Here is a 23,478-nt window from a genome sequence, read left to right as displayed (position 1 = left end):
AAGAGTTCCCTGTGTAAGATAGCTGGAGGAGTGCCCTGGAACTGAGCACTTAGATGTGCAGCAAAATGTTTTGCTTTTCTCCTTTAATAAGGAAGAAAGGTGGAATCGTGGATAGATGCTTCATGTTTGTCCCATTAAGGTACAAAAGGAGGACAAAGACTAGGTCTTCTTCCAATTAACCATTTTGTTTTTTACCATTAAATTCACTGCCCTTTCAGGTAAATACAAAGACTCTTAATCAGGTTGAGAAGATATTGCAAATGCAGTCTGGTTAACAGGCATTTCAATAGTCAGTCAGAATCAACTTTCTGCTCCACTGAGAGTGGGGGTGAATCTATAAAATGCTTGCATTAAGTAAGACACTAGTTTGTTTTCTCTGGACCCTATTTGGCATTGTAATATATAAACTACTTTGAAAAGCTAGTTAAAAGTTGGTCATACAGAGCTTTGATTATAGACTTCAGAAGAAATTATCAAATGTTGTGATTGGTCTTCCAGCCAACCACCCAAACCCTATACCTCCCAGGAGATCCCTGGAGTATCCTGACTCTACCCCTGAACTTAAATCTTAATTGCTTCCTGAACGATAGTTACAAGCTAAGCAGCTGTAAGTCTTGGGTCACCTGTAAAAAGTGCTTGGAATTTACCCCCAAACTCTGGTGTTGTGCCAAACAATTTGTGTCCTAAAGCAATCAAATCAATCCTTTGGTAGAGTTAAAACGTATTTCTTTGATGTTTCAGTGAGCTCATCCTTAAGTATTTGAAAGGGATGCAGCGTCCTTCCTGCAATTGTCACTTGGCTCAGTGCCATGTGGATTTGCTGCTTCTGATCGTGTAATCCACATAATCAAAAGTTTTTCCACCTCACGAGTCAGCCCATTCCATTTTGTTATTCCATGTTGATTGCATCAGCCTAGGAACAATGGGTACCATGCGGCAACGCTTGCTTCGGTAGCACTCTTTTGGTGGTCAAACCCGTGAGTTTTATTTGTACCTTTGGGGGTCTTATTTATTTTAAATAATTTTAAAGATAAAGGTTTAGGGTTTAGAATATTTACATGTTCCTTTTTATCGTGAAAAAAATCCTGATTGTATTATGGAATGCTTTAAGAATCTGTTAGAGTGGCTTGGCTACCAGCTAACAGGCATCTGAAAATTAGTGGCCCCAATATCTCAGGGGTTATTGTCCCCTATCATAAAAGAGATCTCAGTGCTCGCTTCGGCAGCACATATACTAAAATTGGAACGATACAGAGAAGATTAGCATGGCCCCTGCGCAAGGATGACACGCAAATTCGTGAAGCGTTCCATATTTTTTAAAAAAAAAAGAGATCTCAGAACTAATATCATGGGCATTCCATGCATGCAAATTTCTTCTCTCCCTGTTTCTGCTACAGTATCACCAGTTCTGTGCTCTAGTTCACAATAGAGAAATAGAATTTGATGAGAGTGGATGATGAGGAGTTGCTAAGGAAAAGGAAAGGAGCAGGAGACAAGGGAAATCCTCTTTGGACAGAAGGAAGGATAGGGTGGGTTTCCCCGGGAGCTCAGTTCAGTTCAGTCGCTCACCCAGGTCCGACACCCTGGTAGCTTGAAGTTGTAAAAATATATTGTTAACACGTAGGGTAAGGACTGCCCATCATGGAGTCCTCAAATATTATTTACTGAGGTGTTACCAAGAACCTTGGAGCTTTCATCTTTCTTTAATTTATGTCACAGATTGTATTCATATAAATTCCATCTCTTATCTGTTTCTCATCAAGCTGCATTTTCTCTCAATGTTTGTAACCCTGAGGATAGACAAAGCTCAAATTAGCTTCACTTCAGTCTGAAGGGGGGATATTTTTTGCAGATAAAAACAGTCTCTTTAGGTCTTTAAGTCTATAGTAGTTGATTAGTCCCTGCAGTAGGGAAAATTAAATTTTGTGGTTGAGACCCAGCGTACTTGGACAGTTTAATAATACAATGGCCACCGTCCAATGGCTGACAACCAAGAACTAAGGTACACTCTGTCCTCCCTAGTGCAACACCTGAAAATCCTGGGGCGAATCAAACAGCAAATTAATGCTCAGACAACCCTCACCTGCAAACCACGCACAGTATAAGGAACTCATTTTAATGTTTTTTGGCTGAAGTCATAGGGAATAGGAATACAAAAGAATGGCCATGAAAAATCCTGGGAGGTTCTTAAAGCCCCTTAGTTTGTGGTATGTTGTTCCCCTTTCCAGTTTCTTGTTACTTTGTGCTTAAAAGATAGTGATTTTTTTTTTCCTCCAAATTCTGGGCTATACAAAGGCCAAGTTGAACACTGAATAGCAAAAAAAAAAAAAAAGTCTTCTGAATAGTTGTATATATGAAAGGACTCATTGGAAAGCAGCATTTGGAATTTGACTGAGTCTGTGGAGCCCCTTTGGTCCTAGGCTGAGATTCCTTTGCAATGGACAATTCAGTGATTCATGACTCCATGTGTTGTCAAGTTGATGAGAAAACCCAAATAGATGAAAATACAACTTACAAACAGATCTTGGATTTTTTTCTAAGTCGAATCTGGATCTTTTTCACAGATACTAAAATGTTTGGTTTGATGCTATGTGCTTGTGTTCCCAAAGAAATCCCGGGAGAAAAGTCTTGGTATTTTAATTTATTTATAATGGGTGTGGGTAGTGGGTTGGGGACAGAGATTGAAAATAACAATCCAAAAACAACAGAGATAGGGGATGTGGATACGTATTCATTTCCTATTGTTGATGTAACAAATTACCACACACTGAGCAGCTTACAATGACACGAAGCTTTTAAAATATCTGACAGTTCTGGAGGTCTGAAGCCCGAAAGTGAAGATGTTGGCAGGCAAGTTTACATTTCTTCTGGAGGCTTTAGGGTGCGTCCACAACCTTGCCTTTGCCAGCTTCTAGAGATTGTATTTCTTGACTCATGGCCCCTTCCTTCATCTCTTAAAGCACATCACTCTGACTTCTGCTCACACATCCCTCCCCTCTGATTTTGACACCCCTCCCTTGTATGGACTCTTGTGATTACATTAGGCCCACCTGAATAACCAAGCACCCTATTCCCATCTCAAGATCCTTAATCATACCAGCAAAATCCACCCCCCCCTTTTTTTTGCCATATGAGGTAACATATTCACAAGTTCTGGGAATTAGAATGCAGACATCTCTGGGGGCCATTATTCAGCTACCACAGCATGTTTTAAGCTAAACTCTAATTAAATTGCTGATTCTGGGATGTGTGATATAAATTCCTTTTCAGCAAGGGACAAGGCATGTGCTGTCTCTATACCACTGTGAGAATTCTTTTCTAAAACTCAGCTCTGAAATGAGATTGGTTTTGTTTCTAGTTCAAAATACTTTAAGAGTGTCCCATACTGTAAAATAAAATGCAGATATGTGCTTAGCAAGTCATCCATCCGTTTTTCCCATGTGGTCCCACCGCCACACTTTTATTTCCATTTAAGCCACTTACTTACCCTGTGGTGCATTTGCTTTCCCAAGAATCATAAGCTACTCCCTCAGCCAATTCTAATATGTGATCAACATGCAACCCATTCTATAAGAACTACTCATATCCCACCAACCACCATAAAAGGTTTCCAGATAAAGCTAAATTTGGAATTATCATTATTAAAACAAGAAACCCAAAGGTTGTTACAATGGCAAAGAGATTTCTTACTCTTGATGTTTGTTTTCAAACCCTCTTAAGATCAATGTACTTCATTTCCAGGTTAAGCAAATTAGTCTCGAAGAGTTAGATTGCTTGATGAAATCTGAGACCCCTGAAGCCTTCCCTTCCCTTGATCTTTTCCCTCAGACTTTGTTTCTTTGTCATAATACATGTTACAGACTGTTTGGTCTCATAGATGTTTGTCCTTATCTGCTCATCCCTGCCATTCTGTAGGGCCATGTCTTTCTGTTTTGCATTCCATTTAGACCTCAAGAAAAAGAGCTAGCATTTATTGAGTGTTTATTGTATACCCAGCACTTTTCACTTTTTATATTATTTGTATTTCACAATTATTTTGTGAAAGCAGTGCTATTATTTTCATTTAATAAACGAAGGCTTTGGAACTTAGAAAAACTTGTCACAAATGCACAGCAGCTTGGCATGATTCTCATGCCCACATTCCCTCCATGTGCCCTACTGCATACACACTCAATACATTTTTGTTGAAGGAAAACAAATATCACTATAGTGTAGCTATTGTGAAATATCTTTCCCTCAGGGAAATAGTAAGGTAAATGCAGAATGTGCCTTAAGGTGAGGTTCCAGGAATGCTTTCTGAATGCCAAAAACCATGAGAAGAGGGAGAAGGGAGAGAGAACTTTACAAGTCCACCTTATATTCTGAGGCCATCAAAACAGCCTCTTCTATCAGAAAACTAACATTTAAAGCCAAAGTTGGCTTAAGAGGCCTGATTTTTACCCTTTAGTACATAAAAAGTACCTTGCATTCAGTTAGCCAGGAGAAATGATTTCAGTTTTATTTCTGGATAATTGAGTAACACTTTGGTATGTGATTCACTGCCAAGTGGACGTCGTTAGTCCCACACAGCTGTAGTTGGGGATGGCGAGAGTTATTTTACTGGGAAAATGATAATGCAAGTGGATGTTGTACCGAACCCAAGGGCGAGATAATTTCCGTTGTGCTGCTTCACAGGACTGCAGTTAGAGTGTTCGGTCAACCCGTTGGTGGAGTCTATGTTTTTGATGCTAATTCACCGGATAAAGTTAGAGAAAAGGACCATTTATCTTCATTTTAAATTAAATCAAATGGGGTAAATGTTCAGACCCAGTCAATTTATATTTTTCATATTCACAGGATACTTTTTAAGTGTATAGAATGTATCTTTCCTTTGCACTTATTTAACTGAAATGTTTACACTCTGACTCAGTAATCTCACTCCTGGGAATGTACACAAAGGAAATGCTTTAACATAAGAAAAGAAGCAATAGGCCTATTTTTTCAATATTATTTGTAATCATGAAACACTGGAAAAAACCTAAATGTCCAGCAATCAATGAATGCCTAACAAATTATGGCATATCCTCTTAAGGGAATCATTATGCTGCAATCAAATCATAATTATGAAGGTCATTCAATAAACAAGTTTACAAAACCATGTAGCAAGATGAGAAATGTTTATGATGCCCAAATAAGTGAAAAAGTAGATTGCAAGTTTAGCTAAAGTATCTTGTTTTATGGTTTGGAGTGCAATTCATATACCTTTGTTTGGTGCCTCTGGCAAGTAGTATCATAAAGTCCAGTTGTTATTGCCCAGTCACTAAATTATTTTGGACTCCTTGTGACCCCATGGACAGCAACACATCAGGCTTCCCTGTCCTTCACTATCTCCCTGAGTTTGCTTAACTCATGTGCATTGACTCGGTGATCCCCCAACCATCTCATCCTCTGTTGCCCCCTTCTCCTCCTGCCTTCAATCTTTCCCAGCATCACAGTCTTTCCCAATGAGTCTGCTCTTCACATCAGGGGGCCAAAGTATTACAGCTTCAGCATCAACCCTTCCAATGAGTATTCAGGGTTGATTTCCTTTAGGATTGACTGGAATGCTGACCAAAGGAACTCTTGAATCTTCTCCAGCACCACAATTTGAAATCATCAATTTTTCGGTGCTCAGCCTTCTTTATGGTCCAACCCACACATCCATAAATGACTACTGGAAAGACCATAGCTTTGACTAGATGGACCTTTGTCAGCAAAGTCATGTCTCTGCTTTTTAATACACTGTCTAGGTTTGTCTAGATTTGACAGGCTCACGACTAAGTCCTCAGCTCTCTCCTCATAATGTGATCAGAGATTCTCAAATGCATTCCAGTGACCGAGATTTGGAAGAAGTCTGTTCAACTTCAGTAATCTCTCTATGTGTTCCCTGAGCTGAAGGTTGTTAGCTTCTGAACAGAATACAGTCTTTTCTGGCCATGTCCAAAGGAAAGTACCTGGGGGAAAGTCTCCTGCTTCAGTAGGTGTCAGGGGGGCTGAGATGATGTTTACTCTCCAATAACACTTGACAGTGGGAACTTTCTGCCAAAATAGATAGAGGCCTTGGTCTGCAGGTGCTGTTCATTATATCACCCACTTATGCCTACAGAACATAGAGGTGCTGCAGAGTTGTAGAGTCAGGAAGGTATCTAATGTCAATTCCCTCCTAAGCCAATGTTGTTGGAGACAGGGGCTACAGTGCCATCGTGGGGCACTTGGAGAAAAGCCTATTTGAAAGCATGTGGCCAAACTGCTTCCAGGAGGAAATGGAGGTCATGGAACCAGTACAGCTTCTAAAGCAGAGATGATTGGAAATTGCCAAACATCAAGGAAACTCTGAGGAGACCTCATGGTGGCAGGAAGGTAAATAATGTTCTCAGGATATAGCTGCATTCCTATGTATGGGTTCTGACCATGAAAGCCCCACTGGAGCCCTCTTCTAATTATAGCAAGTTCTTCAATGGAAGACTGAGCCTTTATTGTTATGCTTACTTAAGAGAATTCATCCATTAGGAATCTGAGCCCCAAGTATACAAGTTCATTGTACATTTAGCTCTTGTTCACATATACATGCAGTCCCTTCCTGTGGAACAAGACTGAAATAGGAGTCATTCCGCCCTGATACAGAATCAATGGACCCCTTCTGCTTGTCATCTTTGCTTAGAGCAGAAAAATCCTTTTGATTTCAGTACTCTTATACTTATTAATCTGTCTTTACCCTCATGGAAACACAATTTAGGAATTTACAGTCTTTAGACCTGGTTGTAGCCAACTTAACCCACCTGATAGAGCTCCTTCCTACAGATCTCCAAAGACGGATATTAATTGACCTGCTTCTGCTATGCCCCCAAACCCTGAATATCATATGCAAGTTTGTCCTTCCACTCCTCAGAGTTTTCATCCATAGGAAAGGGCAGAATTTGATTAACTGAAAAGATCCTCCTACTCCTTTTTTTCCAGAAAAAGAGAGACCTGGAATGTTTGCTCCAGGATATCCCCACATGCATGGTGTGCTGGCCACTGAGTCTTGGGTGGAAGGAGGAGGAAAAGCAGGAAATGGATGGAAAGGAAGAAGAAGAAAGGAACAAAGATGACAAATGGGGGAGAAGAAGAAGAAATGGGAAAAAAAGAAAAAGGAGATGAGATGAAAAAAGAAAGAGGAAGAGATCCCTTTTGGAAAAATTGTAACTTAAAAGTACTCTGTGTATGGAAGAATAAAGAGAGAAGATACAGAAAAGGAAGATACAGAAAAGATGTGTTGGAATTTCAGACTAGATTTTCTTAATATCTTTCACTTTGATATTACTTGAATAATGGAGTGGGAAAGCAGTTCTTGGTGAGATAAATTTGATTGAGTGCTCGAAATGATACACTGGAAAATTTTGACCAAGAGAACAAAGACCTATAGTCCAGCCTAACTCTGCCATTTAAATATGTGACAGACAAGTCATTTAACCTTTCTATGCTCAAACTCATTTTAAAAAATCTGTCTCTAACAGAAACTAATGGAACTTTTTTTTCCATTTATTTTCATTAGTTGGAGCCTAATTACTTTACAATATTGTAATGGTTTTTTTCATACATTGACATGAATCAGCCATGGATTTACATGTATTCCCCATCAAACACATGAAAAGATGCCCAACATCATTCATTATCAGAGAAATGCAAATCAAAACCACAATGAGGTACCATTATATGCCAGTCAGGATGGCTGCTATCCAAAAGTCTACAAGCAATAAATGCTGGAGAGGGTGTGGAGAAAAGGGAACCCTCTTACACTGTTGGTGGGAATGCAAACTAGTACAGCCACTATGGAGAACAGTGTGGAGATTTCCTTAAAAAACTGGAAATAGAACTGCCATATGACCCAGCAATACCACTCCTGGGCATACACACCAGGAAACCAGATCTGAAAGAGACACACACCCCAATGTTCATCACAGCACTGTTTATAATAGCCAGAAATGGAAGCAACCTAGATGCCCATCAAACAGATGAATGGAAGCTGTGGTACATATACACCATGGAATATTACTCAGCCATTAAAAAGAATTCATTTGAATCAGTTCTAATGAGATGGATGAAACTGGAGCCCATTATACAGAGTGAAGTAAGCCAGAAAGATAAAGACCATTACAGTATACTAACACATATATATGGAATTTAGAAAGATGGTAATGATAACCCTATATGCAAAACAGAAAAAGAGACATAGATGTACAGAACAGACTTTTGGACTCTGTGGGAGAAGGCGAGGGTGGGATGTTTCGAGAGAACAGCATCGAAACATGTATATTATCTAGGGTGAAACAGATCACCAGCCCAAGTTGGATGCATGAGACAAGTGCTCTGGCCTGGTGTACTGGGAAGACCCAGAGGGATTGGGTAGAGAGGGAGGTGGGAGGGGGGATCGGGACTAATGGAACTTTTTCATCAATGACTGCTTTGGCATTATGTTTATGATTTTCATTGAACAGAAGACTAAGGTAACAAATTTGGTTAAGTATTGGATTGGATTTGTTGAAATGGAGACCAAATCAAAAACAAAATTTAGTTATTCTAAGATACTGAAAGAGTAAAGAGATTGCCAAAAAGATGCTAAGAAAGGATTTGGTGTATAAAGAGCAAAGAACCAAGAAGATATAATGGACAGCACGGAATTCAAGTCTAGAAAAACCAAGAAATCTCCAATTTCTACACCTCACCCAGTGTTTAAATCCTCCAACTTAATCCAGAAGCCACTTCAAGGGAGCAAAAGGGAAGAAGAAGGAGAAGAATAAGAAGGAAATGAGAAGGTGGCTCTGCTACACAAATTATGAAGTACTCCACAGAGGAAAAAAAAAGTAATTCTCCTAGAATTACTAGGAGCAACTAGAGCACGTCCATTGTTGGTCTTGTATATAGGAATTCTGCCTCCTCCACACACACCAACCCTGTCCCCCCCGCCCCCCAAAAAAAGTTTCATTACTTTAAAATAATTTTGAAAACCTCTGGTCTGTATTATACATCTTCATTCCTATTTATGTCTATAGTATAGCATCCAAAACAGAACAATACCACAATATTACCCATTAAAAACAATAGCGGCCCCTTATATAATGCCCTTCAATACTTAGAGGGAGTCTTTTGTTTTTTCTTCTGGTTTGTTTGGCAGTCACAAAACTTGTCTTCCCATCCTTGTATGGAACAATTATTCAATGAAACTGCCCCCTAGGAAGATGTGTAAATTTGGGTGAAGCAGGTTGTTTTTTTTTTTTTTTTTCCCCATTTATTTTTATTAGTTGGAGGCTAATTACTTTACAATACTGTAGTGGTTTTTGCCATACATTGACATGAATCAGCCATGGATTTACATGTGTTCCCCATCCTGAACCCCCCCTCCCACCTCCCTCCCTATCCCATCCCTCTGGGTTGTCCCAGTGCACCGGCCCCGAGCACTTGTCTCATGCATCCAGCCTGGACTGGCGATCTGTTTCACACTTGATAATATACATGTTTCGATGCTCAGAACAGACTTTTGGAATCTATGGGAGAAGGTGAGGGTGGGATGATCTGAGAGAACAGCATTGAAGCAGTTTTTTTTAGCTTAGGGCAAGGTCCAGAAGACTTCCCAGGTGTCTCAGTGGTAAAGAACCTGTCTTCCAGTGCAGGAGATGTGGGTTCAATCCCTGGGTCAGGAAGATCCCCTGGAGGAGGAAATGGCAACCCACTCCAGTATTCTTGCTGGGAAAATCCCATGAACAGAGGAGCCCAATGGGCCACAGTCCATGAGTGTCTCAAAGAGTCAGACATGACTGAGCAACTGAGCACAAGGCTCAGAAGGGCCTCAGCTGCGAACCTTCAGCAGGAAAGCTCACAGTGGTTGCAAAATGGGAGTCTGGGGTTTGGGTGGACTCCGGGAGTTGGTGATGGGCAGGGAGGCCTGGCATGCTGCGATTCATGTGGTCGAAAAGAGTCGGACACGACTGAGCGACTGAACTGAGCTGAACTGAACCCTGGAAGGGACTGTGAAGCACACTATGTCCTGTAGTTCACACCTCGTAGCTCTAAGATCACTTTGTTTCATATAATAAATTTATTACACTTGGGAACAGCTCTTCCAGGATTCTAGTTGGTCTCGTGAAACTTACAGAAAAGGGGCAGGGAACTAACTGGGCTCGATCCTCAGCTTTGTCCTCTTGCTCAGAAGATGAGAGCTTCTTTATATGCTACTGAAGTACTCTGATTTTCAATTAACCTTAAATTGGTGACAAATTACTCATAAGCATTTATCATAATTTTTCTAATGCACTGATTGTTTCAACCAAAAGCTATCTAATTTCTTAGTTGCTATAAGAACTACCTTTCCTATCAACACTTAATTAATGATGAGTGCCAGTGATGTTGCTCCAGTCAATGCATTTTCTTCCACAGTATCCCTCCCAGTTAAGTACTAGTGAAAATTTTAAAAATTCTGCTGGTATCGTGTCCCAGGAGCTGTCAATATTGCTCCTATGGTCTGTGGTCAAGTCCTCATTGTCAGCCAGTTAGACACAGATCCAACTCCAAAATCACATTCAACATCTGCTTCTAAGGACCACTTCTGGCACCAACTATTAGAGCTTGAAAGCCCTAGGAAATGGACTCTACCATGGAGATTTGCATGCAAGAAGTTAGTTACCAATGCTTTTGGTAATAACAATTGTCAAGAAATCATGGAAACAGAACTGGGCACAGGAACAAGTTGAACCATAATGCACTTCCAACAGGGAGTTCTGAAGTGGGGATGGTCCTTTGGAGGGATTGCAAATCGAGGCAACTATAGCCCCCCATGAGTAGTCATTGGATGTGGGTTGCCCTGTTGTAGAGGAAGCCTAACTTTTAATAGCCCCCATCAGCAGAGAGCAAAGCTTAGGGAATTTCTCAGCTCTGAGACATCAGCCATCCCTTCCAGAAGCTAATGAAATGAAGGGCTTTGTTCTTGTTGGGGGGATACCAGTGGTATATAACAGCATACACTACAATATTCTTCTTACTTTTGCATTTTCCTTTATGAGTATCATCAGTAACCAAAGTTACTTGTGATCTCCAGACAAAAGGACAGAGATTGGAAGTTTGTTATTGACATGTACACACTGCTATATTTAAAACAGATAATGAAAACAAGCCTATTGTAAGAGGAAGGAAGGAAGGAAAGAAAGGCAGTTTAGTGAGAAGCATTGAAAACAGCCAAACAGGCCCATGAAAAAGTGAGAGAAGCTTCAGAAAACAAGATTCAAAAATCATTTTTACGAAGAATGCTTATTCTAGCACTCTTAGAGGGGTTAATGGTTCACCATAGGCTTGAAAGTTTTTACCACTGAAATTAGTAACTAGCTGCTTATCATTACCCTAAGAAAACAGATATTGAAGAATCAGGAATTTCAACCCAAGACATAGGAAAGGTTATAAATAATGAAGATTGGACAGCCTCAGATTTAACACTAAGGAGATTATGGAATATTTTTAGAGATATTGAAAAACTAAGTCTATTTTTATTTGTGTGTTTGTACTATGACATAATAACTACCATCTACTGAGTGCTTACTCAGTGAATTGAATGAGATATTAGCCTAAGCATTTAATTATACCATTTACTTTATACACTCTTCCTGCATTTTGCACGTGTAATTTGTTTAATTCCCACACACTCTAAGATAAGTATTAAAACAATTCCACTGTTGGATATAGGAGCATATTATAGAATTAATTGAAGATAAAAAGCTTTGAATGCACAACAAATTGGTAACCATTTCTATCAGCTCACTGTATCCTGAGTTGATTATAAACTATAAGTACTTATGTGTGCACAGCTTGAGATGGCATGAAAGACTAATGTTCTAACAACTCTTCTCTAAATGTTTTTCTCAAATCCTGCCAGGTATTTTAGAAGGAAGAGATGCTGCTACATCTCTACCATATGATATAATTGCTACCGGTTGACAGATCTTCATAAGTAGTACACATGGTCACATATCATTAGTTAACCTGTAATTTTTAGAAAGCAGATATTCATATAAACGTTTAACACATGAAACCCTGATTTCCACCTCCAGTAAACATTTAGTAATTTCACACTCTACAAAACATCATTTATTTCCTTTTTCCACTGCTACAAATACCCTAATATCTGCATTAATAAAAAATAATTAGAATAATAACAATAAAGTATAAAATAACAAGAATTTCTTATGGTTACCTTTAAGTAGAGAGGAAGTTTAAATTTCTTCTCCAATATTTAATAATACTCATGTATGCACAAACACATACACACATGCAAAGATTTTTCCACAGTGTCCTTAATGATATGTTGTAATGATTGAAATAAATCAACTGTCTTGAGTAATCTGGTCATGAGCTGAAATTCTCAGAAAGGAAGCTCAAAATTACAATTGAAACTACTATCACTGCCTGAAAGATAACTTAGTCATTTTTGTGTAGGAGATAATTGGTAAATTGAAAAGTAAAATACTAAACTCTTCAGGAAACAACCAATAACTTTGAGTACCATTTTTTTCTGAAAATCTGTGTAAACAGATTGCTAAAGACAATAAAGATGCAGTAAGATGCTTGGTAAGAAAGTAGTAGCATATAAGAACTGAAAAACGATAAAGCAGAAGCATAGTGGACAAAAAGTTTATCTGACTGTTCAATGCACCTCTGTAGGACCACTGTCTTTCTTCCCAATCATGTAGTTCTGCTGGAGTTGAAGCTCTTCCATGGTTCTAGGAGTGACCACAAGCCCCAGGCCTGGTCAAAATATTTAGTCCAGCTAACCATAGCAACAGGCTCAAGGATGGGCCGTTAACCCTAACCAAACCATTGAGAACTCATTCTGAAACAAATTCCTGACCGTGACAGCTGAATATAGCATTGCCTAAAATTAGACCAATGATAGTCAAGGAACAAGGGTCTTCTTGACAACTGCACCATGATTGCTTTTTGGATACTCATGCCAAAAATGTTGCCTCTTTGCCTTCTAGTCCTAGAATTGATATTTTACCATTTAAAAGAATAATTTCTATGCTTTCCATTGTATGCATTTTTCAAACTCTCAATCACATCTAGAGGTTCCTTTTACAAAGGTAGTTCACTTACTAGTTGGAGTGACATCTACTACATGATTTCCACTTAAGATGTGCTTGTTCTAAATAAAGAATCTTCTCATCCTCTTAAGAATTTACCCAGCATAATTAGATACACTCTGATTCATCCAAATGCTATCCAAAGACTAAATATCTGTGGCTTTAATTGAAAAAGCTCATTAACTTTAAATACAGCTAAAGTTATTGAGGGGAAAAATATCTCAGTAGAAATCCTCTATTGGATTGTCTAGTAAACTAGAAGGGAAAGATTTGTATATTTAAAACCAATTAATCTTGACTCCATTTCCATCATTTCACTGACTTTAGACCTGAGTCTAAGTACTTTGAGAAGAAAGCATATGCAGGCATGCTGGGTGAATATACTTACTGACTAGATATTCAACAGTCTTTAATATGTTAAACGAAATCATCTCTCTGGATAACCAAACAATAGATGTTGGGGGGGGGGGATGGTGGTGGTAAATTTTTCTTTATTGAATTTTTCCCACTGATAAATGAAGAAGGAATGCTGTACCTAGAATATTACCTTTGTGTAACCCCTCGTGAATTACTGCTTGTAGACACTGATTATCGATAGCTCCTTGCATCACTAGCAAGTAGAAGGAGGCACTCAGCACCACTGTAGTATACTGTCTTGCTGAAAACTGTGAGCCTGAATGTGATTAAGTGACTAGATCAGGGTTTCTCAGCCTCACCACTCACTCTGGGCCATATCATTCTCTGCTCTGTGTGGGGGAGGGGGGGCGGGGAGGGAAGGGGGTGTGTGTCCAGACAACATTCTCCTGCACTTACTTCTCAGATCTTTAGCAACATCTCTGGCTTCTACTTACCAGATGGTAATAATCCTGTTTTATGAAAACCAAAAATATCTCAAGTCATTGCCCAATGTCTCCTGGAATGGGGTGTGTGGCAGGAAAGGAGACGGGGGAAATCACCCTCTGTTGAGGGTCACTGCTCTAGCTAGATTCAACTACCAATATAAAGAAAACACCCAGGATAAGCAGACACTGAGTGATTATCAAGTACAAATAGCTTTACTGGTTGCTTGCAAGGGGAGAAAAAGGAAGGCAAAGATCTGCTGTAAAGCATAGGGAACTCTGCTGAATCTTATGTAATAACCTAAATGGGAAAAGAATTTGAAAAATAGATACATATAGTAATGTATGTATAACTGAATCACAGCTGTCCACCTGAAAGTATCACATTGTTAACCAACTGGACGTCAATATAAAATAAAAAGTTCAAAATAAACAAAAGAGAAAGAGAAATCCCTAGATTTAAAATCTGTTTCAGAGATCTATCAACTAACTGCAAAGCGAAACTTTTTTGGATCTTGATTAAAACAAAACTTATGGTAAAAACAACAAATGAGTCATTTGAATACTGACTGACTTTGGGTATTTTAAAGAATTATTGTTAATATTCAAGTGTTCAGATGCTACAGTTATGTTTTTTAAAGAAGAGTTTTTATCTTTTAAAGACCTATGTAGAAATAGTCAAAGATGGCAAGAGATGATGTCTAGGGTTTGCTTCAAAACAGTGTCTAGGAGTGGGATAAAGTAGACGTGATAGAATCAATTTAGCCACATAGATCAGCCATGAGCAGATCATTTTAAAATATGGGTGATGGACACTTGAGAGATCTTGATACAATCCTGCTTATATTAGTACAAATCTAAAAAACTCTATGACAAAAGTACAAAATGAAGCGAATTATTTCTACGAAAGGTGGTTTCTTTGGAGAATGAACTGTACAAAGCGTCCTATGTTAGGTGAAGACCAAGGGGTTGGACCAAAGTGGAGGCTGAAGGAGACATTGAGAGAGGGATAAGGACCCGGGTGTCTGCAGGGAGAGACAGAATGCATTCTGAAAGGACTGTATAAAAATATATGGAATACAAAATGCCTTTGATTATTTTCCCTTTTTAGTTCAAACCAAAAAAGACCACCACACTACCCTGTCAGTGGTATCCACCATCTTCCCTCTGCAACTGCCTCGTCAGGGTGATGATTCTCAGATGAAGTAATGCAACTTAATTATGACCAGGATAATAAGGGTGTGAATAGCATGCAGATGCTCAACATCTGCTAATCCCAAATTTAATAACAATTCAAGTTAATGCCTTTCATGGGCCCTGGAAGAGTTGCTGACACACAGAGTCCCAAATGCCTATTCTGCAAGTTTTGTTTTGCATCTCGTGTTAGGGTGTGTCTGGATTGATATCACACCATGACACTTATGGTTTATATTATTTGTCTAGTTTAGGAGAAACTGAAAATAAATTATCACTGTGCTAATTTGCACAGACACTGGCAGTGACTATTCATGTGACTTTTGTTGCAATGACTAATTTCTGGGGAAAGAGACTTATACTCACAAAAAACTACCTGCATCAAATACCCATTTTTGCCTATCTGTAAACAGTTTGTTTAAACATCCAGTGGTCTGCATTAAGCACTGCTCAAGAATGCAAGTGTTGGGTAGGAGAAAGGTGGGAATGGGGAGGTGGGAAGGGAATCGTGACACATTCTCTCTGTACATATTCTTAGTCATGATGATAACCTTGCACTTCTTTCATGGCTCCCTTCTCTATAGTTGCTGCAATTAGCTTGCTAGCATGTTGCCTTCCATATTTAACTCATACCATTATCTTTCTTTTAATTGTGATCTTTGGTCTTCCCACCCATATTTCTGTTTGCCTACTGTCTGGGGATATCTAAGATTTTTTTTAATTGTCTTGCTGTGTTTTTTTGTTAATGTTTGTTTAGTTGGATGGTTCTGTTTCCTCCTCTGTAACCATTAAGTCTTTTTCTGGCAATACTACCTTGATTTTCTTTAGGGGGACAACCTGCTCAATCCATATGGTTTTGATGGGGCAGCCCATCCTCCACAATCCAAAGGTGATCTTGGACCTGGGCCCAGCTGGTCTGTGCCTTCTATTTCCCTGGTCATAGTGACCACTTCCAGGATGATCTTGTGACACAGGTTAGCTCAGAAAATTCAACCCCAGGACATTTTCTAAAATTCTGAGGAGATGCTTTCTTTCTGCTAGGTTTGTTCCACTGTGAGGACTTCAGTCTGGATATTTCATCAGCTAATGTTCAGAGAAGAGTCTGGTTGGAGATGAGGCTGACAAAAGAGAGCAGATCCATATGATGGAAGATAAGGGAGAAGAGAGAGGGAGGGAGAGTGACAGAGCAAGAGAAAAAAGACAAAGATTAAATGACATAACAAGTCATATAGAATTCCTAGAACATCACTTGAACTTCAGGTCCAGCTGGACCTGAAAATCCACCTCTAGACTTATTGTTGGTACACAAAAAGTTGAGTTTCTATTGTTGCTGTTGCTCAGTTGCTAAGTCGTGTCTGGCTATCCTCAACCTGATGGACTGCAGCACAGCACGTTTCCCTGTCCTCCACTATCTCCCAGAGTTTGTTCAAGCCCATGTCCATTGAGTTGGTGATGCTATCTAACCATCTCATCCTCTGTCACCTCTTTCTTCCTTTGACTTCAACCTTTCCCAGCATCAGGATCTTTTCCAGTGAGTCAGCTCTTTGCATCAGGTGGCCATACAAAACCAGTAAGACTAATGGCTTTATCTATTTAATCAATAATTTTTAGAGGCACTGGGAATGGAGGGTAAAAAGGATGGAAGTGGTCGTCAGGGAGCTGGCAGTCTAGTTAGGAAGGCAAATTTTAAACTAAGAAAAAACATGAGTAGTGGGTACTAAGGAAGATGTATAGGGTACCTGGATGCACAAAGCCTGAGGGCTTGATCTGGTTTAAAGAGTTAGAGAAAATCTCTCAACTAAATCCCTTGTATGCACTGTTGTCTTAGATTGTGTACTGGTTATCTATTGCCATACAACAAATTACCCTAAAACTTAATAGCTGAAAACAACAGATATATATATATAGATATATAGATATATAGATATATAGATATCTCATAGTTACTGTTGGTCAGAAATCCATAGGCAGCTTACCTGCCTGGTCCTGGCTCATGTTCTCTCTTGAGGCAGTAATCAAGGGTGTCGTCATCTCAAGGCTCAGCTGAGGAAGGGTCTGCCTGCCTGCAGCTTCAGAAGATTCTCTCTTAAGCTCACTCAGCTAAACTTCTCCACCCTGCTACCTTGCAACACAGCACCTGGGTTCCCCTGTGTGAATAATACAAAAGAGAACTAGAGAGAGCGCCTAAGACCAACCCTTAGTCTTTTGATAACCTAAGCTCAGAATTCATATCTCTTCAATTCTGCCATATTTCTGCTCATTAGAAGCAAGTTGCTAAGTCACATTTACACATTTGAGGGGAAGGGCTTATACAGAATATGAGTACCAGAAAGCAGAATCATTGGGGGCCACCTTAGAGATTGTCCACCATAGTTTCAGTCAGTTCACTTCACTCACTCAGTTGTGCCCAGCTCTTTGCGACCCCTTGGACTGCAGCACACCAGGCTTCCCTGTCCATCACCAATTCCCGGACCTTGCTCAAACTCAGGTCCATCGAGTTGGTTATGACATCAAGCCATCTCATCCTCTATCATCCCCTTCTCCTCCTGCCTACAATCTTTCCCAGCATCAGAGTCTTTTGCTATGAGTCAGTTCTTCACATCAGGTGGCCAAAGGATTGGAGTTTCGGCTTCAGCATCAGTCCCTCCCATGAATATTCAGGACTGTTTCCTTTAGAATTGACTGGTTTGATCTCCTTGCAGTCCAAGAGTCCTTTCCAACACCATAGCTCAAAAGCATCAATTCTTTGGCACTCAGCTTTCTTTATGGTTGGCCCAACTCTCGCATCCATACATGACTACTAGAAAAACCATAGCTTTGATTAGATGAACCTTTGTTGGCAAAGTAATGTTTCTGTTTTTTAGTAATGTTTCTGCTGTCTAGGTTGGTGGTTGCTTGGGCTTTCCTCATGGCTCAGTTAGTAAAGAATCCGCCTGCAATGCAGGAGACCCTGTTTTAATTCCTGGATTGGGAAGATCTGCTGGAGAAGGGATAGGCTACCCACTCCAGTATTCTTGGGCTTCCCTTGTGGCTTGGCTGGTAAAGAATCCACCTACAATGTGGGAAACCTGGATTCGATCCCTGGGTTGGGAAGATCCCCTGGAGAAAGGAAAGGCTACCCACTCCAGTATTCTGGCCTGGAGAATTCCACGTACTACAGTCCATGGGGTCGCAAAGAGTCAGACACAACTGAATGACTTTCACTTTCACTTTTCATTTTCTAGGTTGGTCATCGCTTTTCTTCCAAGGGGCAGTTCAGTTCAGTCGCTCAGTCGTGTCTCACTCTTTGTGACTCCATGAATCACAGCACGCCAGGCCCCCCTGTCCATCACCAACTCCTGGAGTTTACTCAAACTCATGCCCATCGAGTTGGTGATGCCATCCAGCCATCTCATCCTCTGTCGTCCCCTTCTCCTCCTGCTCCCAATCCCTCCCAGCATCAGGGTCTTTTCCAATGAGTCAATTCTTCCCATGAGGTGGCCAAAGTACTGGAGTTTCAGCTTCAGCATCAGTCCTTCCAATGAACACCCAGGACTGATCTCCTTCAGGATGGACTGGTTGGATCTCCTTGCAGTCCAAGGGACTCTCAAGAGTCTTCTCCAACATCACAGTTCAAAAGCATCAATTCTTCAGCATTCAGCTTTTCTTCACAGTCCAACTCTCACATCCATACATGACTACTGGAAAAACCATAGCCTTGACTAGATGGACCTTTGTAATGTCTCTGCTTTTTAATATGTTATCTAGGTTGGTCATCACTTTCCTTCCAAGGAGTAAGCGTCTTTTAATTTCATGGCTGCAATCACCATCTGCAGTGATTTTGGACCCAAAAAAATGAAGTCTGACACTGTTTCCACTGTCTCCCCATCTATTTCCCTTGAGGTGATGGGACCAGATGCCATGATCTTAGTTTTCTGAATGTTAAGCTTTAAGCCAACTTTTTCACTCTCCTCTTTCACTTTCATCAAGAGGCTCTTTAGTTCCTCTTCACTTTCTGCCATAAGGGTGGTGTCATCTGCATATCTGAGGTTATTGATATTTCTCCCAGCAATCTTGATTCCAGCTTGTGCTTCTTCCAGCCCAGAATTTCTCATGATGTACTCTGCATATAAGTTAAATAAGCAGGGTGACAATATACAGCCTTGACGTACTCCTTTTTGTATTTGGAACCAGTCTGTTGTTTCAAGTCCAGTTTTAACTGTTGCTTCCTGACCTGCATATAGGTTTCTCAAGAGGCAGGTCAGGTGGTCTGGTATTCCCATCTCTTTCAGAATTTTCCACAGTTTATTGTGATCCATACAGTCGAAGGCTTTGGCAAGCGTTGTCTAATTTCATGGCTGCAATCACCATCTGCAGTGATTTTGGACCCCCCCCTCAAAATAAAGTCTGTCACTGTTTCCATTGTTTCCCCATCTATTTACCATGAAGTGATGGGACCAGATGCCATGATCTTAGTTTTCTGAATGTTGAGTTTTAAACCAGCTTTTTCACTCTCCTCTTTCACTTTTATCAAGAGTCACTTCAGTTCCTCTTTGCTTTCTGCTGTAAGGGTGGTATCATCTGCATATCTGAGATTATTGACATTTCTCCTAGCAATCTTGATTCCAGCTTGTGATTCATTCAGCCCAGCATTTCACATGATGCATTATGCATATAATCTAAATAAACAATGTGACAATATATACCCTTGACATACTCCTTTCCCAATTTTGAACCAGTCTGTTGTTCCATGTCCGGTTCTAATTGTTGCTCTTTGACCTGCACACAGATTTCTCAGGAGGCTGGTAGGGTAGTCTGGTATTCCCATCTCCTTAAGAATTTTCCACAGTTTTTTGTGATCCACACAGTCAAAGCTTTGACATAGTCAATAAAATAGAAGTATATATTTTCCTGGAATTCTCTTGCTTTTCCTTTGATCCAAAAGATGTTGGCAATTTGATCTCTGGTTCCTCTGCCATTTCTAAATCAAGCTAAACATCTGGAAGTTCTCGGTTCATGTACTGTTGAAGCCTCGCTTGGAGAATTTTGATCATTGCTTTGCTAGTGTGTGAGATGAGGGCAATTGTGCGGTAGTTTGAAAATTCTTTTGCATTGCCTTTCTTTGGGATTGGAATGAAAACTGACCTTTTCCAGTCCTGTGGCCACTACTGTTTGGGTTCTCCTAAAAGCAGGTCCTGAGATGAGGAGTTTGGTCCAGAGAATTTATAGGAAATTGATCACAAGTAGTAATGTGAGGAGCAAGGAAATGAGACAGGAAAGGGAGGACAACCAGTAAGTGGTTGCCATTGACTGAATGTTTATATCTCCCCAAAACACATACACTGAAAACTATCCCTAGTGTGATAGTATTTGGAGGTGGGTTCACTGGGAACTGAGTAAGTCATGAGGGTTCTAGCCTCATGACTAAGATTTGTTCCTTTATAAAAAAGTTTCCAGAGAGATCACTCACCCCTTCTATCATGTGAGAAAGCAGTGATAAGAACGCTATCTATGAACTGGGAAGCAGGTCCTCACCACACACTAATGCGCTAACATTTGATCCCAAATTTCCCAGCCTCTAGAGCTATGAGCAGTACATATTTGTTGTGCATAAGCACCATCCCTCTTCAATGGCAGTCTTCTATAGTAGCTCAAAAGGACTAAAATAATGATCTCTAAGGAGTGGATTACAGCTCTATGCCACTGGGCTCCATCCCTCTGGGATTTAAATCGATTGAGCTGAACACAGTTCAGAATTGCTCCAACAAGGAATAAGGAAGTTGGGGTATTTACTCAGCATTTACTGTACCTCGCTTCAGGGTTACCTGCAATAGTCCATAAGCATGTGGGCAAGCACCAGCAACACCTGCTGCCAGACCCTAGGGATCACCCCAGTCTGTTTGACCTGGCTCCTGGGACATTTCCTCCTTGGCACTCACATACCACTCACAAGAGTCTGGTTGAGATCTAGTCACATTAGAATACAAAGAATTATCCAATTTATAAATATCCACAATGCATCACCTGTATATATTTTTCCCATCTGAAATTGTATTCCATTCAGTCCTGCAGTTGTGTCCTACTCTTTGCAACCCCATGGACTGCAGCACGCCAGGCCTTCCTGTCCATCACCAACTCCCAGAGCCCACTCAAACTCATTGAGTCAGTGATGCCATCCAACCATCTCATCCTCTGTTATCCCCTTCTCCTCCTGCCCTCAATCTTTCCCAGTATCAGGGTCTTTTCAAATGGGTCAGTTCTTTGCATCAGGTGGCCAAAGATTGTAGTTTCAGCTTCAACATCAGTCCTTCCAATGAATATTCAGGACTGATTTCCTTTAGAATAGACTGGTTGGATCTCTTTGCAGTCTAAGAGACTCTCAAGAGTCTCCTCCAACACCACAGTTCAAAAGCATCAATTATTCTGTGCTCAGCTTTATTTATAGTCCAACTCTCACATCCATACATGACTACAGGAAAAACCATAGCCTTGACTAGACAGACCTTTGTTGGCAAAGTAATGTCTCTGCTTTTTAATATGCTATCTAGGTTGGTCATAACTTTCCTTCAAAGGAGTAAGCGTCTTTTAATTTCATGGCTGCAATCACCACCTACAGTGATTTTGTAGCCCAAAAAACTAAAGTCTGCCACTGTTTCCCCATCTGTTTGCCATGAAGTGATGGGACCAGATGCCATGATCTTAGTTTTCTGAATGTTGAGCTTTAAGCCAACTTTTTCACTCTCCTCTTTCACTTTCATCAAGAGGCTCTTTAGTTCTTCTTCATTTTCTGCCATAAAGGTGGTGTCATCTGCATATCTGAGGTTATTGATATTTCTCCTGGCAATCTTGATTCCAGCTTGTGCTTCATCCAGCCCAGCGTTTCTCATGATGTACTCTGCATATAAGTTAAATAGGTATGGTGACACTATATAGCCCTGACGTACTCCCTTTCCCATTTGGAACCAGTCTGTTGTTCCATGTCCAGTTCCAACCATTGCTTCCTGATCTTCATACAAATTTCACAAGAGGCACGTCAGGTGGTCTGGTATTTACAGCTCTTTCAGAATTTTCCACAGTTTATTGTGATCCACACAGTCAAAGGCTTTGGCATAGTCATAATGAATCAAAATACCATCCCAGCTCTTAAGACCTGTCTACTTTACTGGACAAGATAAAGTAGGTACAAAATGGGCTTTGCATAAGAAAGTTAAATACTAGTGATGCACATTAAATATCATCAGGGAGAAATGGAAAGCTTTCTGCATAAAGAAGAATTTGTCTGGATTATACACAGCAAAAGATGGTAATATTTAGATGATAGATTTGTTTGACAAGAGACATGATGTGCAAGAGAGGTTAATAGGAGAGGAGTTTGGAGGCTGGGTCTAGGTACTGGAAAACTGTTAGTGCTATGTGATGAATTAGGTTTCATTGCCAGTGCAGGATTGATTAAAGTGTTTTGAGATAGATGTGACATAGTCATAGATTATAAAATAAATAATATCCTGAGGAGCCTTTACATCTCACTTACAATGAACAGGATAGAAAATGGAATGTTTTTTGTTTTTTTTTTTTACAAGTTATGTTTAAAGTGAACTGCTATTGCAATTGTTACTATTGATTATGTTACTATTTTGGTAAACTCTTAAGCACACCTTGTACTCAAGATCCGAGGTCAAGGAACTTTCTGTAAATGATCAGATTTTCGGCTTTGCAGGTCATGTGGTAGCCTGCTTCCATTACTCGTTTCTTCCGCCGAAGCACAAGAGCAGCCATAGACAATACATAACTAAATGGATGTGGCTTGTTCCAACAAAACGTTATTTACAAAAACAGGCCGGATTTGACCCACTGGCCATAATTCACTGACCCCTGCTCTAGACAAATGTTCCTCTAATGTTCATAAGCAAAAATCATTGAGATTTGTTAAAATGAAAATTTCGATGCAGCAGGTCAGAGGTAGATGTTTGCATTTCTGACAAGTTCCTGGGTGGTGCCAATGCTGCTTGTCCTTGGATCACACTTTGAGTTCTCAGGGGGGATTATATCAAATTTTCAACTAAAAATGTTATTTTCATATTTGACTCTTGGTATATCTTCTCCCAGTTACCCCTAGGAATTTATACCTCATTTCGAGAGCCAATTCTTTAAGCCTGCATTCCCTACCTTGCCTTAAATTGAGTCACTTGGGATACTTGCTATAAATACAGATTCTCAGGCCCCTCTCCCTGGGAATCCTAATTCATCTAAGGATCTGGGATGGCGATCCAAAATCTGTGTGCTAAAAATGCTAGGTGACTGTTATGATCAAGCAAGTTTGGAAAGCACTGGAAACAGAATCAGCC

The 23,478-nt window shown here is 40.1% G+C and overlaps 1 non-coding gene across 1 annotated transcript; it reads left to right on the top strand.

The window, feature by feature from the left end:
• The first annotated feature begins 1,210 nt into the window (after positions 1 to 1,210).
• On the top strand, positions 1,211 to 1,317 carry LOC122453417. Its single transcript, XR_006273041.1, has one exon. It is a non-coding gene; the product is annotated as a U6 spliceosomal RNA (small nuclear RNA).
• Positions 1,318 to 23,478: the final 22,161 nt, after the last annotated feature.

Source organism: Cervus canadensis, chromosome 14, assembly GCF_019320065.1.
Source record: "Cervus canadensis isolate Bull #8, Minnesota chromosome 14, ASM1932006v1, whole genome shotgun sequence".
NCBI classification, from domain to species: Eukaryota; Metazoa; Chordata; class Mammalia; order Artiodactyla; family Cervidae; genus Cervus; species Cervus canadensis.
The sequence above is the reverse complement of the archived record's forward strand: the minus strand, read 5'-3'. Positions and strand labels throughout refer to the sequence as shown.